The sequence below is a fragment of the Rhinolophus sinicus genome, chromosome 14, assembly GCF_057876585.1.
Source record: "Rhinolophus sinicus isolate RSI-liver-muscle chromosome 14, RSI-T2T, whole genome shotgun sequence".
NCBI classification, from domain to species: Eukaryota; Metazoa; Chordata; class Mammalia; order Chiroptera; family Rhinolophidae; genus Rhinolophus; species Rhinolophus sinicus.
The window spans coordinates 112381029-112400895 of NC_142514.1; the positions used below are offsets into that span (position 1 = coordinate 112381029).

The window sequence follows — 19867 nt, forward strand, 5'->3', positions numbered from 1 at the left end:
GGGTCTTTTGTGGTTCCAAACAAATCTGATGATTTTTTGTTCTATTTCTTTAAAATATGCCATTGGAATTTTGATGGGGATTGCATTGAATCTGTATATTGCTTTTGGTAATATGGCCATTTTAACTATGTTGATTCTTCCAATCCATGAGCATGGAATGTTTTTCCATTTCTGTGTGTCTTTTTCAATTTCTTTTAAAAATGTCTCATAGTTTTCAGCATATAGGTCTTTCACATCCTTGGTTAAGTTTATTCCTAGGTATTTTACTCTTTTTGTTGCAATTTCAAAAGGAATTTTTTAAAAAAATTTCTTTTTCTGAGATTTCATTGTTAGTATATAGGAATGTAATGGACTTTCATATGTTGATTTTGTAGCTGGCAAATTTGCTGTATTCCTCGATTGTTTCTAATAGCTTTTTGGTGGAGTCTTTAGGGTTTTTCTATATATAGCATCATGTCATCTGCAAAGAGTGATAATTTAACTTCTTCATTCCCCATTTGGATGCCTTTTATTTCTTTCTCTTGTCTGAATGCTCTAGCGAGGACTTCCAACACTATGTTGAAAAGCAGAGGTGATAGGGGACAGCCCTGTCATGTTCCTGAACGTAGATCTCTCTTTCAATAGTTTGAATATTTGGTTCCACTCCCTCCTGCCTTGTAGAGTTTCTGCTGAGAATCTAATGATAATCTAATGGGCTTTCCTTTGTAGGTTACCATCTTCTTTTCCCTGGCTGCCTTGAGGATTCTTTCTTTGTCATTGATTTTTGACAGCTTCCATACAATGTGCCTTGGAGAAGGCTTGTTGCGGTGGAGGTAATTAGGTGTTCTATTTGCTTCTTGGATTTGAGGATCCAGTTCTTTCCACAAGTTTGGGAAGTTCTCATCGACTATTTGTTTGAATATACTCTCTGTTCCCTTCTCTCTTTCTTCTCCTTCTGGTATGCCCATTATTCTTATATTGCTCTTTCTGATGAAGTCAGAAAGTTCTTGTAGCGGTCTTTCATTTTTTTTTTAAGTCTCAAGTCTCTTTCTTCTTCCATCTGTGTCATTTCCAGGTTTCTATCTTCGATGTCACTGATTCTTTCCTCCATCTGGTCAACTCTACTACCTAAGCTTGCTATTTCATTCTTAATTTCTTCTATTGAGTTCTTAATCTCCAGAAATTCTATTTGGTTCTTTTTTAAAATTTCAATCTCTTTTGCAAAATGCTCATGTTGTTCTTTGATTGTGTTTCTGAGTTCATTAAACTGCCTTTCTGCGTTTTCTTGCATCTTGTTGAGTTTTTTCAGAACTGCAATCTTGAATTCTCTGTCATTTAAGTCACATATTTCCATATCTTTAAGTTCATTTTCTGGAGACTTTTCACTTTCTTTCTGAGCTATCTTGTTGCCTTGGTTATTCATGGCAATTAATGGTTTATTATTTCTCTTCCTAGACATTTACAGGAGTGGGTTCTGCAACAGGTTGATAGCAAGAGGTCTTTCTTTTGTTTTCCAGTACGTGTTGGTAGAATGTTTTATTTTCTTTCTGACTGCCGCCTTTTTTTTTCTATCTCACACTGTAGTGTTATGTTTTCTCTGCACTATTCCAGCTTCTCACACAATGGGGGCATTTCCTGGAAGGCAGGCTTCTCCTCTGTTAACAGTTCTCCTGGGTCTTAGGGCTCCGCATCCCTATGGGGATGCAGAGAGCTTTTGAAGTTCCAAAGGTCTTCCTGCACCAGATTCAGAGCCTGTGTGTTTCAGCAGTTCTGTTTACTCCTGCAGGGATCCACCCAGATAGGTGGGGGCAGGGGCGGGGTGAGTTGTGAGAGGTGGCCAAGAGCAATGGCGGCGACCACCACCACAGCTGGTCCTGCTTCCAAAGCTCCCTCCCCTTTGCTGGAACTAGTTGGTGTGCGAATCTGTGTCTGTGGACCACAATTCTCAGAACTGCAAATATTCTGTTCTTTTGATCTGACACTGCTAGTGTTCCACTTCTAGCACTGGGCAGGTGGGGCGGGGCAAACTCTGGGAGGGTACGGAGGGGGCAGTTAGTCTCAGTGCCTAAGGCTTCCGTTGTCTGCTCGGCAGTGAGGGCTTAAACCATCGTTTTCAGACTTCTTCCCTCAGTCTTTTCTCTGAGGTCTCTACCATGAGCGTTGGGTTCAGCCATGTTATATGCTTCCCCCTCAGCCCTGTGGGCCATAAGCGGAGCCCTAGCAGTCCGAGTTCTTTCCTCTCCCGCAGCTGCGGTAGTTCCGGGATGCAGGGAGCTTGGAGCACTGAGCTAGGTCTGCGTCCTGCGCCCGTAGGACTCCGTCTCCACACTTCTCCCTTCTGTTCTCCCCCGCTGGAGCAATTTGCCCCCCTTATGTGAATTCTTTAGTGAGACTCTTCATCTTGCCTGTCTGCTGTGCAGGGAGTCCTTTGTGGAGTTATAGTTTTTCAATTTGTTGTAAATTCCAGGGGAGATTTCCAGAGGCTCACCTTAGGCTGCCATTTTGATGACCTGTCACCTATTTCTTAATCCCTTTACCTTTATCACACAACCCCCCAAGCCCCTTCCCATCTGGTAAACATCACTTTGTTCTCTGTATCTATGAGTCTGTTTCTGTTTTGTTTGTTCATTGATTTTGTTCTTTAGATTCCACATATAAGTGAAATCATACGGTATTTGTCTTTCTCTAACTTATTTCAGTTAGCATAATACCCTCTAGGTCCATCCATGTTGTCGTTAATGGTAAGATTTCATTCTTTTTTATGCCCCAGTAATATTCCATTGTATATATGTACCACATCTTCATTCAGTCATCTATTGAAGGGCACTTAGGTTGCTTCCATATCTTTGCTATTGTAAATACTGTATTTCCCTGAAAATAAGATCTAGCTGGACAATCAGCTCTAATGTGTCTTTTGGAGCAAAAATTAATATAAGACCCAGTCTTATATTACATTATATTATATAAGACGACCCGGTCTTATAGTGAAATAAGACCAGGTCTTATATTAATTTTTGCTCCAAAAGATGCATTAGAGCTGATTGTCTAGCTAGATCTTATTTTTGGGGAAACAGTAGCACTGCAATTAACATAGGGGTGCATATATTCAAATTAGTATTTTGGATTTCTTCAGATAAATACCCAGAAGTAGAATTTCTGAGTCATAAAGTAGTTCTATTTTTAATTTTCTGAGGAACTTCCATACTGTTTTCAGTGGTGGCTGCACCAATTTTCAATCCCACTAGCAGTTGGATGAGGGTTCCCTTTTCTCTATATTCTTGCCACCCCTTCTTGTTTGTTGATTTATTGATGATAACCATTCTGACAGGTGTGAGGTGAAATCTCATTGTGGTTTAATTTGAGTTTCTCTCATAATCAGTGATGTTGAGCATCTTTTCATATGTGTATTTGTCATTTGTATGTCCTCTTTGGAAAATTATCTATTCAGCGTCTCTGCACATTTTTAAATTGGATTGTTTGTTTTCTTTGTGTCCAGTTGTATAAGTTCTTTGGATATTAAGCCCTTATTGGATGTATCATTGGTGAATATCTTCTCCCATCTAGTAGGTTGTCTTTTCATTTTATTGATATTTTCCTTTCTATGTAAAACTTTAGTTTGATGTAGTCCCATTTGTGTATTTTTTCTTTTGTTTCTCTTGCCTGAGGAGATTATATCAGAAAAGATATTACTAAGAGCAATGTCAGAGAGTTTACCACCTATGTTTTCTTCTAGGAGTTTTATGGTTTCAGATCTTACATTTAAGTCTTTAATCCATTTTGAGTTTTTCTTGTATATGGTGTAAGAAGGCGGTCTAGTTTCATTTTTTTATATGTATCTGTCCAGTTTTCCCAACACTATTTATTGAATAGACTGTCTTTACCCTATTGTATAGTCTTCCTTCCTTTGTCATGGAATAATTGACTGTGTAGGTGTGGGTTTATTTCTGGGCTGTCCATTCTGTTCCATTGATCTATGTGTCTTTTTTCAATGCCAGTATCATGCTGTTTTAATTACTGTAGGCTTGTAGTATAGTTTTATATCGGATAGTGTATTACTTCACGTTTGTTCTTTCTCAAGATTGCTGTGACTATTTGGGGTCTTTTGTGGCTCCATATAAAACTTTAGGATTATTTGTTCTAGTTCTGTGAAAAATGTCATTGGTATATTTTGATAGGGATTGCATTAAATCTGTAGATTGCTTTGGGTAGTGTGGATGTCTTAACAATGTTATTCTTCCTATCAGTGAACACAGTATATGCTTCCATTTATTTATATCTTCTTCAATTTCTTTCTTCAATGTCTTATAATTTTCTGAGTATAAGTCTTTTACCTCATTGGTTAAACTTATTCCTAGGTTTTTGTTTTTGTTTTTATACAATTGTAAATGGGATTGTTTTCTTAGTTTATCTTTCTGATAGTTCATTACTGATACATAAAAATGCCACCAATTTCTGAATATTAATTTTGTATCCTTCTACTTTACTGAACTCATTTATGAATTTTAATAGTTTTTTTTTTTTTGTGTGGCATTTTTAGGATTCTCTCTATATAGCATCTTTTCATCTGCAAATAATGACAGTTTTATTTCTTTTCCAATTTGGATGCCTTTTATTTCTTTTTCTTCTTTGATTGTTGTGGCTAGGATTTCCAGGACTATATTTAATAAAAGTGGTGAAAAGGGACATCTTTATTTTGTTCCTGATCTTAAGGAAAACACTTTTAGCTTTCCCCTGTTGAGTATGATGTTAGCTGTGGGTTTGTCTTATATGGCCTTTATTATGTTAAGGTATGTTCCTTCTGTTCCCTTTGTCCTAAGAGCTTGTATCATAAATGTGTGCTGGATTTTGTTTAAACACATTTTCTGCATCTACTGATATGATCAAATGATTTTTATTCTTCATTTTCTTTATGTAGTGTATCATGTTAATTGATTTGTGGATATCGAACCAACCTTACATCCCAAGAATAAACCCCACTTGATCAATGTGTATGATCTTTTGATTGTATTGCTGAATTTGGTTTGCTAATATTTTGTTGAGGATTTTGCATTTATGTTCATCTGGGATAATTAGCCTATACTTTTCTTTTCTTTCTTTCTTTTTTTTTATTACAGTGTCTTTGTCTCGTTTTGGAACCAGGATAATGCTGGCCTCATAAAATAAGGTTGAGAGCCTTTCCTCCTCTTGAATTTTTGGAATAGATTAAGAAAGGTAGGTATTAATTCTTCTTTGAATGTTTGGTAAATTTCACCTGTGAAGCTATCCAGTCCAGAACTTTTGTTTGCTGGGAGTTTTTTGGCTACTGATTCAATTTCATTAGTAGTAATAGGTCAGTTCAGATTTTCTGTTTCTTGCTGATTTGATCTTGGAACATTGCAGGTTTCTAGGAATTTATCAGTTTCTTCCAGATTGTCCAGTTTGTTGATATATAATTGTTTTTAGTATTTTTTTTATAATCCTTATTTCTATGATGTCAGTTGTCACTTCTGTTTCATTTCTGATTGTGTATATTTGGGTCCTCTTTTTTTCTTGATGAATCTGGTTAAAAGTTTATCAATTTTGTTTATTTTTGTTTAGCTCTTGATTTCATTGATCTTTTATATTGGTTTTTTAGATTCTATTTTGTTTATTTCTGCTCTGATCTTTAGTATTTCCTTCCCTCTTGTTCACTTTGGGCTTTGTTTGTTGCTCTTTTTCTATTTCCTTTAAGTTTAAGTTTAGATTGTTTATTTGAGACTTTCTTGTTTCTTGAGCTAGGCCTGTATTTCTATGAATTTCTCTCTTAGGACTGCTTTCAGTTTGTCCCATAGATTTTGGGTCATTGTGTTTTCATTTTCATTTGTCTCAAGGTATCTTTTGATTTCTTCCTTGATCTCATTGTTAACCCATTCCTTGTTTAGTACCATGTTGCGTAGCTTCCATGTATTTGTGTGTTGTTCAGTTTTTTTAATTGTAATTGATTACTAGTTTCATACCATTGTGGTCAGAGAAGACTCTTGATGTAATTTCAACCTTTTAAATTTATTGAAACTCATTTTGTGGTCTAACATGTGATGTATTTTAGAAAATATTCTGTGTGCACTTGAAAAGAAAGTGTGAAGTGTTCTAAAAATATCAATTAAAGCCATATCATCTAATGAGTCATTTAACGCTGCTGTTTCCTTGATTCTCTGTCTGGACAATCTGTCCATTGGTGTCAGTGTGGTGGTAAAGTCCCCTACTATGATTGAGTTACTGTTGATCTCTGCCTTTATGTCATTCAATATTTGCTTTATGTATTTAGGTGCCCCTCTGTTGGGTGCATAAATGTTTACAAGGGTTAAATCCTTTTGTTGGGTTAATACTTTTATCATTATGTAGTGTTCTTCTTTGTCTCTTACTGTAGCCTTTGTTTTAAAGTCTATTTTGTCTGATATGAGTATTGCTACCCCAGCTTTTTTTTTTTTTTTCATTTTTCTTTCACATGAAATATTTTTTTCCATGCCTTTATTTTCAGTCTGCATGTGTCTTTCAATATGAAGTGGGTCTCTTGTAGACAGTATATATATGGGTCTTGTTTTCTTATCCATTCAGCTATCCTGTGTCTTTTGATTGGAGCATTTAAGCCATTTACATTTAAATAATTATTGATGGGTACGTAATTATTGCCATTTTATTCATATTATGTTTTTTTTCTTTTTTAAATCTTAAAGAAGTCCCTTTAACATTCCTTAAAATACTGCTTTGGTGGTGATAAACTCTTTTAGCTTTTTCTTGTCTGGGAAGCTGTTTATTTCTCTTTCAATTTTAAATGATAACTTTGCTGGGTAGAATAGTCTTAGTTGTAGGTCCTTGCTTTTCATCACTTTAAATATTCCCTTCTGGCCTGCAAAGTTTCTGTTGATAAATCAGCTGATAGGTTTAGGGGAGCTCCCTGTGGGTAACTAACTGCTTTTGTTTTGCTCCTTTTAAAATTATTTCTTTGTCTTCAACTTTTGGTATTCTAATTGTAATGTGTTTTGGTGTGGGCCTGTTTGGGTTCATCTTGTTTGGGACTCTCTGCACTTCTTAGGCTTGAATATCTATTTCTTTCACCAGATTAGGGAAGTTTTCTGTCATTATTTCTTCAAATAGTTTCTCAATCCCTTGTGCTTTCTCTCTTCTCCTTCTGTAACTTCTATGAGGCAAATGTTATGCTTGATGTTGTCCCAGAGGTCCCTTAAACTATCCTTATTTATTTATTTATTTATTTTTATCCATTTTTCTTTTTGCCGTTTTGATTGGGTATATTCTTTTACCTTCCAAATCGCTAGTTCGATCCTCTGGTTCATCTAATCTGCTATTGATTCCTTCTAGTATATTCTTCATTTCAGTTATTGTATTCTTCACTTCTGACTGGTTCTTTTTTATGGTTTCTATGTCCTTTTTTGTGCTTGCTATCTTTTTGTTGAAGTTCTCACTAAGTTCCTTGAGTATCCTTATAACCAGTGTTTTGAACTCTGTATTTGGTAGGTTGTTTGCCTCCATTTCGTTTAGTTCTTTTTCTGGAGTTTTTTCTTGTTCTTTCATTTGGGACGTGTCTCTTCGTTTCCTCATTTTGGCCGCCTCGCTGTGTTTGTTTCTATGTATTAGGTAGATCTGCTACGTTGCTCAGGCTTAGCTGGGTGGCCTTATGTAGTAGGCGGCTGGTGGGGCCTAGTGGCACAATCTCCCTAATTACCTGTGCCAAGTCCTCCCGGAGTGTCCCTTGTGTGGGTTGTGTGTGCTCTCTTGTAGTTGAGCCTTGATTGCTGTTGGCACATCAGTAGGTGGGATTGACCCTCAGGTTGACTGGCTGTGAGGATTGGCCATGCCCACAGAGTATTATCTGCTGTGTGGGGGCTGATTCCATGCAGTAGGATTCATACCAATGGGCTTTGGTCCCTTTGTATGTGCCCCTTGTGGGGCTAATCGGGTGGTGCTAGGTTGTAGTCTCAAGCCGGCCTCTAGGTGTGTTGATTCTGGGGCCTCTTGGGAAGGGCTCCTATGCAGGCCAAAATCAACTGCTGCCTGTGACTTGTGGGGCTACCTGGAGGGAGCTATAAAGCAATCCACAGTTGGTAGCTCCCTGTGATGGATCTGGGGGCACATGGGAGAGGCCACACTGTGAACCGAGGTTGGCTGCCACAAGTACTGGGCCTGGGGTATCTCTACAAATTGCACAGTGTACCCCAAAGCCTGCCACTGCCTGCCAGCTACCCATAATGCTCAGTCACTGAAAGAGCCTTGGGCGGTATGCAATTTGGGTGAGGCATTGTCTCTGGGTCATCAGGGTAGGGTGAGTGGAGTTCACCAGGCTAATGCAGATTCAGATTTGGCCGTGTGGTGGCAGGGCTCAGCCTTGGGCCAATGACGGCTGGTCCTCTAGCCCTCATCTTGGCGCCATACAACTCAATTTCTCCCTTTGTGTCTCTGGCCACCATGCCTCTGCTGGAACCCAGGGTGAGTGCCTGCAAGTGAGTGAATCTGTGCATGGCCCCTTTAAAAGGATGCCTGGGTTTCCATCAGGCTTCCATCTCAGAATCCCCACTATTTTTCACAGGCATATGTTGTGGGGGTTCCTCTTCCTGGCACTGGTGCTCCAAGCTGAGGAGCCTGGTATGGGGCTGAAAGGCCCCTCGCTCCTCAGCAGGTACCTCTGTAGCTGAGATATCACTTTTGCTTCTTGACTGCCACACGGAGGTTTGGGTCCATCCCGTTTTGCATCTCCACCCCTCACACCAGGCTCAACATGGCTTCTTTATATCCTTAGTTATGGGACTTCCGTTCAGGTAGTTTTCAGATGGTTTTCCAGGTTGATTGTTCTGTAATTTAGTTGTAATTTTGATGTGGTCATGGGAGGAGGCGAGCACATCATTTACCTCCTTAGCCATCTTGACCAGAGCTCTCCATTTGTATATTAGTTTTAATGTTTTGTAACTTATAGGCCACCTCTCTTATCAGAATGCTGATTTTTGAGACATGACAATCCTCTACTTTTAGTCAAGATAGTATTTGGGATGACATTTCATTGTATTTATAGCCTCTGTCACTAGGAAACATTTACTAGAAATTGGACTTCAATAGCATGGTTTGCTACCATCTGAAATCATGTAAAAATGATTCTTATTTTGTCTTTTCTTGTACTGATAATATTTTTCTGTTTTAAAATGATTTTTCAGTTGTCTAATGAAGATCAGGGCAGTGTTACCATATGGATGACTGGGTGGCTTGGTGGAGGATCAAAAAGTGTCCTTGATACACCTCTCAGACCAAATCAGCAGTCTACACTTAATAGTTCAAGAGCCAGCTTTAGTTTGCTGAATTTGAATGGTGAAATGATTGCATATCACATTCATTTGCAGAGAATCAGATTTATTTTTTAGGTTATTTTATATAGCCTTTTTATTTTGAAGTCGTGGAAACTCAGAGCCAGAGACATGATTAGCTTAAGGATGATAACCCAGTTTTAATAAGTTTACTGCATATAGGTTTTATTTTAACTTCTTATTTATATAGTATATGTTTTCCTGGGCTTTCTATTCTATTCTACTGATTTATTTGGGTATCCTTAGGCCATTACCACATAGTCATAATATAGTTTTGTAGTAAGTCTTGAAGGCAGGTAGTATATTTTTGTTCTTTTTTTCATGACCGCTTTTGATATTCTAGTAATTTGCTAGTATATAGAAATACAGTTGATTTTTGTATATTTATCTTATATCATCTCACCATGTTACAGTTATTAGTTCTAGTACTTGTTTTGTAGATTTCTTAATTTTCTCTTTGTCAACAATCACGTAATCTGTGAATACTTTTATTTCTTCCTTAGTGATCTTTGTACCACTTATTTCTTTTCCTTGCTTTGATGCGCTGGCTAGGATGATAAATACAGTGTTGAACAGAAGTAATGAAAGTAGGCATCCTTGACTCTTTTGGCAAGTTCAAGGGGGAAATCCTTTAATGTTTCATCAATAAGTACAAAGTTAGCTAAAGGTTTTTAATAAATGTCCTTAATTCAATTGCTTTTTTTATTCCTAATTTGCTAAAAGTTTTTATAATGAATGGATGTTGACTTTTATTAAATGAATTTTTGTGTTGAAATGCTCATAAATTTTCCTTATTTTCTTGATGTGGTGAAATACATTTGTTTGTTTGTTTGTTTTAGACATTTAACCCAGTTTGAATTCCTGGGATAAACTCTACTTGGTCATGATGTATTGTTCTTTTTATATATTCCTAAATTCACTAATGTTTTGTTAAATTATTTTTTGTCTGTGTTCATGAAGGGTTTATCTCTTCCTTTCTGGTCTTTGTGCCTTGTACAATTTTCATCTTTGTGATGTCTTTGTCATTTTCTGGTATCAGGATGATGCTAGCCTCATGATAAGAATTGTGAGCTCTTCCCTCCTTTGTGTGTTCTGAAAGAATTAGTATGATTGGTATTAACTTCTTCCTTCAACGATTGATAGAATTCATAAATAAAACCATCTGGGCCTGGAGTTTTCTTTATGGGCAGATTTCGAACACGAGTTTAATTTCTTTAATCAATATAGGGTTCTTCAGATTTTTTATTTAATCTAGTTTTAGGTTTGATAAGTTATGTTTTTCAAGGTATTTGTTCGTACCCTCAAAGTTGTTGGATTTATGTACAGAAAGTTGTAAGTACTGTTCCTTATTATTCTCTTCTCTTTGGAAATACATTAGAACATTTTTTTTCTAGAACCATTTGATAGTAAGTTGTTCTCATTCCAAGTACATTACTATATTTTCTACAAATATAATCACAATATAACTATCAAAATCAGGAAATTGATGCATACTACCATCTATTATTCCGCAAAACCTTTTAAGTTTCATTGATTGACTATATACTGTTTTTTTTATAGGAAAAGGATCGAGTATAGAACCATGTGTTACATTTAGTCATTATATTTATTTGGTTCTCTTTAGTCTGGAACCATCTCTCAGACTTTCTTTGATTCGCAAGACCTTGACGCTTTTGAAGTTTGCAGCCCAATTATTTTTTAGAATGTCCCTTTTTGAATTTGAGTTAATCTGATGTTTCCTTATAATTAGAATCAGCTTTGTATCTTTGGCAGAAGTGAAGCTTTGTTCTTATCATTGCACCTTATCCGAGGGTACACGATTTTCATTTATCCCATTACTGATCTTGTGTAGTTTGATCACTTGATTAAGTTGGTATCTGTGAGACTTCTCCACTGCAAAGTTATTCTTTTTCTCTTTATAATTATTTTGTGACTGTTACTTTAAAACTATGTAAAGATCTCATTTTCATCAGATTTTCAGTTTATACATTGATTTATCATATCAGTTTGGACTCATGGTTTTCTAGTTTAATATTGGGTTATAATTTACTATCATTCTTTACTTTAGTTTTGAAATGATCCTAGATTTCACTAATGGGAGCTGATTTCATGTCCTTTTAACAGTACACTCTTCCTTTCCTTTTGGCACATGAGGAATTCTACTCATTTGGTGCATTCCCTTGCCTAGTCTTGGAATCAGCCATTCTTCCACAAAGTCCCAGTTCCTTTTAGTAGGCAATGATATTTAGTGGACAAGATCTGGGCTAGGTATATTCATTGCTATTGGGATGTCACTGCTTCTATGCCCTCTCAGTGGACGAATTTGAAGATACACATACACATTTATAACTACAGTGTGTGGCACTATTTCCTTGTGGATCCATTCCTCACCCTGCTGAGGCTCTGACTCCCCAAGCAGAGTCACCCCCTGCACGATTGCCTTCCTCATCCTGTTGAAACCGTAGTGCTGCCCCTTACATGGACAGCCAGCCTCCTTACCTATTGGTCTCTCAAACGCCATACCTGGCCGCTCCATGTCAACAACACCCTTTAGCTGTTTGGGCTTTGACACCCGATGCTAAGCCTTTCTAGACAATGGCTAACTTACCCAGCCTACGCTCTGACACCCCACATAAGCAACCCTACGTGAATGGCTCTTTCACTCTGCTTGGGCTTTCATGTCCTTGTTTAAATTTATTCCTAGGTATGTTTTTCTTTGGGATGCTGTTGTAAATGGAATTATTTTCATATTTTCTTTTGGATTGTTCAGTGGTGGTGTATAAAAACACAACTAATCCTTGTGTGTTCATCTTGTACCCTGCTGCTTTGCTAAAATTCATTCATTAGCTCTAGTAGCTTTTTTGTGAATTCTTTCATACTTTGTATGAGCAAGATTATGACATCTGCAAATAGAGATACTTCTTCCTTTCTAATTTGGCTGCCTTTTATTTCTTTTTCTTGCCTGATTGCTCAACTAGAACTTCTGAACAGCAGTGGGGAATGTGGATAGTCTTGTATTGTTCCTGAATTTAGGGAGAACACTCTCAGTCTTTCACCACTGAGTGTGTTCGCAGCGGGTTTTTTTATGCCTTCACTTTTCTTAACAGTAGCATGGCATTCGGCCTGGTAGATTTAGCGTAGTTTATTTAATTGATCCTTTATTGCCACACTAGGTAGATTCTGATATTTGCTATTACTGATAGTGCTCTAGAGAACAGTATTGTATATTTGTCATTTTACACACGTGAAAGAGTCTCTACAGTCTAGATTCCCACAGGTGGAGATTGCTGATTTCTCTTTACTTTCTGATTCTGTTACCATGTCCTCCTACCTTTAGCTCCAGATTAAAGTAGAAAATTTCTATGGCATAAAAGGACTATTACTAGCTGGTCCAGGCATCAGGACATGGATGTTGTGGTTCTTGGAAGTGATGGAGGTAGTGTTTTAGAGAAATAAAACTGACAGTAGTGTACAGTTATTTGGGAGACTTACTTCTGAGGAGGAATGAAAAAGGTTTTCCATTGAGAACAACCAATGTTTTCATTGAGGACAACCAGAAAAATCAGGTAAATTTAGAAAACGGTAATTTTAATATTAGCAAAGAGCTACAGAAGCAACTAGGACAAAAGATTTGAAACTTTTGGAAGTGAGAGAACCTTTCAGAGTTAGCTGAGGTTTGGAGTTGTGTTTTCCTGAAAAGAAGCAGCTAAGAATTAGGTTTGTCTAAGGCTGAGGAATACTGCTGAGTGACAGTAGAGCTTTTGGTGGTCACACATGACTAGAATGACAAAACCCACTAGTCTCTTAATTGAAAGCCCAGGAGAGACACTCCTTAGATTCAGTGCCTAACCAGACAGAAGTAGATTGATTGAACCAACTCCATTCTTAATTGGATAGAGTTATCAGCCTCTTTCATAGCAGAACAAAGGATGAACCCACTCTTAATGAGAGATTCTTTTCTATGCAGTGCCCAGTATTCAGTCCTGATAATTCAGACATTACTAGTCCTGTGAAGGCAGAGAAACTTCTCATCAACTAAGAGAAAAATCATTTTAGAAGCAGATTCTCAGATGATCCCAATATTGGAGTTAATAGATAAGGACTTTAAAATAATTAAGACTAGTCACTTAACTACAGCAATAGACCACTCACACCCACTGGAAAGGCTAAAATTAAAAAGATGTTAGCAAGTGTTGGTAAGGATTTGGAGATTGGAATCATATAGAGTTGGTGTGCAGCTATTCTGGAAAGTTTGATAGTTCTTCAAGAAGTTCAGCATAGAGTTACCATATAACCCAGCAATTCTACTCTTGGGTGTATACCCAAGGGAAATGGAAACATACATCCACTCAAAAACTTGTACGTGAATTTTTATAGCAGCATTATTCTTAGTAGCCAAAAAAAAAAAAAAAAAAAAGGAAATAAACCAAATATTCATTATCTGATGAATGGATATGCAAAATATAGTATATATACATATGTATATATCCATTCAATAAAATACTATTCAGCCTTAAGAAGGAATGAAATTCTGATATATGCTACAATATGAATAAAATCTTGAGACTACTATGCTAAACAAAATGAGCTGGACTCAAAAGGACAAATTTTTATGATTCCACTTATATGAGGTATCCAGAATAGTCAAATTCATTGATAGAAAAATTAGAATAGACATTACCAGGGACTGGGTGTGGGGGGAAGTAGAAGTTGTTGTTTAATGGATATAGGGTTTCTGTTTGATAATGAAAAAGTTCTGGACATAGATAGTGGTGATATTTGCCGAATATGTGAATGTGCTTAATGCCACTGAATTGTACACTTAAAAATGGTTAAAATGCTTAATATATTTACCACAGTAAAAAGATAAATATTTTTAGAAAGGAATGAACTAATGAAAATGTTTTAAATTTTATAATGATGATGGTTGCACAAATTTGTCAATGAGTATACTTAAAAGCCATTGAGTTGCACATTTTAAATGGATGGAATGTGAATAATGCCATCGTAATAATAATCTTAAATAACAAGTATTAATATTAATGGACAAACAGGTGGAAATTGTTACCCGAGAAAAGGTGAAATAGCTATAATAGTATGTAATTGGATCATAGAAAAGAGAAAGGAGGACATAAGCAATAACTGAAGATTTAGTTGTTGACCAAAATTTTCCAAAATTGATTAAAATACCAGCTCTTAGATTCAGGCATCTCTCTGAATCCCGAGCAAGGTAAACACAAAGTAAAGCATTCCTGGTACATCATAGTAAAACAGCTCAAAACTGAAAACGAAAAAACAAAACAAAACTAAAGCAGCCAGAGATGGGTAAAATTACACAGTGCCTTCAAAGAAACAACAAAAAGCCTGACAGCTGTCTTCCCAACAGGTTAAATTGGAGGAAGGGAGATAGACCACTGCAGTTCTGAAAGCAGTTCACGCAGGAGCTAGGCATTGGCAGTGCGAATAAATTGGAAGAGATGGATAGATTCTTGTGAAGTAAGTCAGTGGTTCAGACTGGCATGTGTCTACCTGGCGAGACACAGAAAGACTTGCCTAGAGTATGCCAGTGTGGATACTTTTAAAGAAATAATTTCTCTCTAAATCCTCAACTTCCACATCTACTCTTTTCTAAAATTGAGCCCTCTGGTGGAAGGATTGCCATTTCTCATGTCCACTTCTTTCTACAATTACTCTTCCTCATTTTGCTAATAAAGGCATACGTCTCTTGAGATATGTTGCCTCAGAATATTTTCAAAAGCCTCCAGATTGCATAAGAAAGGAATATTTTGAAACATTGGTATTGATGTACAAAAAAATGAAATTCTAATGACTAGGTATCAGATTCCTTTGCAAGTCAGATCATTTCCAATTCTTTGCTTTCAACACAATTGATGGTTAGTTTGATGCATTATTAAAAATAACTTTTTGTTAGATTATCATGTATTTTTTAGCAAATAACTCAGGTGGTACTCAAGGAAATGAGTAACATAAGAAAAACTTCCTCCAGTTTTATCTACTTACGTAAGATTTGTCAGGGCAAAGACATAAATTTAGAAAAATGAAGAGTAGAAATAAAATTGATTGTCATTCCTGGATTTATAACTGGAAGGGGAAAACTTTCATTCACTTCATTAAGAATTGACACGTCATATACAGTAAAATTTTACATATTCACATGTTTAATATACACAGTATAATTATGTTATTTTGGTAAGTTTTATGCTTACAATAACTTGAATAACTCAACTCTGGTAAAATAACCCTTGAATTTTATATACACAAACAATTTTTAAATGTTGAATGTACATATATATTTTAAAGAAGTAGGATAAAGAAGAAATACAAGACTTTCAAGCATAAAGGTACCATACATTGGTTGTATATTTTTGTTGATTAACTGAAAGATAACAAGTTCTTCATTGTTTAAGAAAAATTTGTTTACAGTTTTTCAAAATGGGTGATGGTCACTATCATATCACCATAGAATTTAGGTTACATTGGAAACATTTCAAAGAGTGAAGTCACAGTTTTACCTTAATATATTAATAATGAAAAGTTTTAATTAACTTATAAATATGCATGGATTTACACAGTTTTCAAAAGTATTTTAGCAAGTGTCTGAATAAAATCTTTTAAAGATCATTGGCATGGCCACCAGTAGAATGAGGCAAGGAGACACTTCGGGTACAAAATACAACGAGGTCTCCCCCTCAGGGTCCTACAAGCATGCTTACGAGAATCTGAGTGTGTGCCTCCTTAAATCATGCACCCTAGGTGTCTTCTTGTTCATCCTAGTCCCAATCTTGATCACTGCATTTAGCTAACATAAGAAATTTGTTTGTGAAAAATTTGCAAATATATTTGCAAATATCTGTATAAAAAAATATTTGCAAATATCAATCATTTTTCATTAACTGCTTTTGTTTTTTAGGGTGGGATTAAAAACTCAGCCTGAATCAAAATGCCCTGAGCTGCTTGCCAGTTACTGTGACATGTTGCTAAGAAAAACACCATTAAGCAAAAAACAGACACCATCAGCCTCTACTACACAACTAACTGAATAGAAGGGAGAAGTATGTGTAAAGGGTTTGTTGTATCTTAATTGGTTTTTAACACAATAGCAGTTTATATACATGTGGTGTTCACAGGTAAGATAAAATTTTATATGTACGTGGTGCGGAAAAAGAAATAAAAGGAATTGGCCAAAATATTAGGTGGTTTTCTTTCAGCAGAGAGGTTATAGATAATTTTACTTCTCCTCATTTTGTAAATCTCTATAATCAGATATTCTTTTATAGTGAGAGGAAAAACCACTTGTTTTTGTTTAGTAAAAGATACTGGTCTCAAGATTAATCTCATCATGATTGCTAATATTGGATGGATATTAAACAGAGGATGAAATACATAAAAGTCATTTTTTGTTTTGTTTTACTTAAAATAATATAGTAATGCTTTCTCATTTTTATTTTTTTCTTTTGGAAGCTATCATACAAATAATGAAGATGAGACAGAAAATTAGTAATGCTCAGTTGCAGACTCAATTAGTAGAAATTTTGATAGACATGTTCTTGCCACAAAAGAAAATGATTAAAGAGCAAATAGAATGGCTAACAGAGCACAAATACATCAGAAGAGATGAATCTGATATCAACACTTTCATATATATCGCATAATTTTGAACATCATGAACATATTAAGAACCCAAATTTTGGAGTGCTTGGGCAGTAAGTTGTAACAGTTTGTGCTGGAGGAAGGTTTATTTGGACTTTGATTACATAACTGTTAAAATCTCTGCCTTACCTAACAAAACAACTATATTTTACCAATTACATTAGTTAGCATGACGGCATTATACCTTCATGTTGCAAACTCTGACGGCATGCTGTTTTGTGGAGAAACTTGCATTCATGAAGAGCCCTTTATGAACTTTTAAAAGTAAATTTGATTTATACCCACCAGAAGAAATACAATTGGGAAGGGTGAAGGCAGAGTTCTTACTGCTTTTCTCTCTTTTTTTCCTCTCTTACAAAAATGTACTTGCACAACGAAGGATCCTCACTGAATTTGTGCACTGAAAAGTGCTGTTATGTTTTATTTTAAAAATTCAATTAAAACTAGAAATAGCACTCTTGGTTTCTTTTGATCAAAGGAGTGAGCTGGTCTACACAAGATTGGGAGAGAGCAGATATAAGTGAGAAGATAAGTATTTAATAAGTATAAAATTATTTGTTCAAATACTGCTTCAGTATTACTGGCTTTTAATGGTGACCTAAAATGGTATTAAATTTTTCCAACTTAATAATGTTGGTTTTCTTCAAGCCGCAGACTGCTGTTTTAGTTGTTTATTGTTAAGTGACAAGGAGTTTTTTTATCTTATGTCTGGAGAGCTTGCTTTGAAAAAGTGAAATATTAATTGTTGCTTCAATTTTTTTAGAAAATGTATGGAGATAGGTAGGTCATTTTGACTGCAGTCAAAATAGCAAAAAAAACATATTAAGTATGTTAATAAACACACTTAATATACCTAATATTTATTAAGCCATATCCAAACAAGGCAGAAATCTCTTGCTCTCATATAATACAGTTATGTAACTGATCTCTTAATTGGTAGCATAAAAATATTTTGGTATTTTAAAGTCTCTTGATTAGAGATTTGTAGCCTCAGGTTTCTGGAAAGGAAGATATTCTGCTTTTAAAAGTAATTGAGTATCAGTGACCTAGGAGGAAGAGAAAAGCTACTGTGTAAGAACTAAAAGCATAAACAAAATTGTTGCAGTTTTAATATGAGCAGTAAGCTTGACAAATGTATGTACATATATATTTATATGTTTTTTAAAATAAACATTTTTAAAATGTTCAGAAGGCAACTCTTACCTTGTTCCTTTAGTAGTCAATCCAAAGTAGCAATTACCTAGTTACTGGTAACTGAATATCCTGCGTAGTGAAGATTTTCGGATTTGAGGACATGGCAATTTAAAAGAGAAAAACTTAGTCCCTATTGGGAAACAATGGCTCAAGATGGATTTTTATTCATTATGGTGCACATTTCAAATTTTCTGGCAAATTATTTTTTATCTTGTTTGATATTAAGTAAAATTTTAAACATATGATTTTGAAGACAATAGGAAATGGAGTGCTGGAGCATTGAAAGGCATACAGGATTAATACAGATTACTTCCAAGGAATCTGTCCCCAGTCTATAGACGTGCTGTGAGCCGTCTGCTGCAAGAAAGGAAAGCAAATTTAAAACACTTAAGGTTTTGCTGGTCATAGTCAAATGCCTGTTCTGAAACTCATAGGAAATTGGAATTTTCTTTCTAACTTAAAATCTTATTCTTGAACTCTAAGTTAGAATATGTCAATTAGTAGACCGAGCATATCACGAAGAATTAAACTCAGTGCTCACCATTTTCTCTAATGCTAACAATGGATAAATTTTTTAAAATTTTGTAATAATTGTCCTTAGGTTTAACAAATAGTTTGGTATTGGTATATTTGCTTATCCAATACAAGAATGCCAAAGGAAGAAACAATGGAAGGAAATATTAAAAGCCATTTTTTAAAAGTTTAACACTTGTTGTTTTAAACCATAATTGTTCTCAGAACTTTTTTGGAACTTCTCATCATTTGGGTGACTTAATTTAAGAATGAGAGCCATGATGTTTTGATTTATAAAGGCAAATTTAATAAAAAGTGGATGACTAAATCCATAGCAAAGTTTTCTATTAAATTTTATAAACATTTTAATAGTTAAGTATGTCCTGCTTGTATTTGGGGGGATAGAACAGCAGTTAATACTGTAGATTCAAAGTTTTCATCATTTTTTTCATCATGTACACAAAAATATAACTTCTTTTTGGTGTTACGGAAATCATTTAGTTCATAAGGTGCCTATACCATTATTGAATTTTCTTTAAATATGTTCTGACAGTAGATTTCCTAATTTAAATTAAAAAAAAAAAGTACCAGCAATTTGCTAAAGGCAGAATCACAATTAGTATCCTTTTTCAGGTCCCGTTTCTATAATGTGCACTTAAAATTAGTGCTATCTGAGCAGGGAGGAAACCTGACATAGTTAAGGGAAAAAAATACATACTTTTTTTTCATGAGTAGTGTGGCAATGTGACTCTTCAGAGGTTAATTTAAGCTTCCAACATTCATCTTCTAGTTTAAAGATGGAGCCATCTGGAAAATGTTAACCTTTGTTGCCATCTCATTGACAGAGTAAAAAGACATGAAACACAACTTACAAAGTATAACTATAGAGCAGCTTTAATGCTTACAACGAAATAAATATTAGACCATTACTGTTCCAGTGATTTAATGAGGATCTTGAAATAAATTCTGAAGTCTTCCAATTTTTACGTTTATTGGAGGGGTCCCTGCATTCTGTCAACCTACATAAGTCTCTTATTTTGTGCATAAATGTTAAAATTTCCAAAAATGAAATGTTAGTTTTGTTAATTTTGCTTTTTATTAAAATGTAACACAAAATATGACTGGGGTAGTTTACAAGTATTTTGCATTATTTGCAGTAGTTCATTAGCCCTGCTCAAAGGGCA

At 35.4% G+C, this 19867-nt stretch overlaps 1 pseudogene; it reads left to right on the forward strand.

The window, feature by feature from the left end:
* Positions 1–19867, forward strand: part of LOC109438698 (thyroid receptor-interacting protein 11-like) — a 76988-nt pseudogene that overhangs the window by 50377 nt on the left and 6744 nt on the right.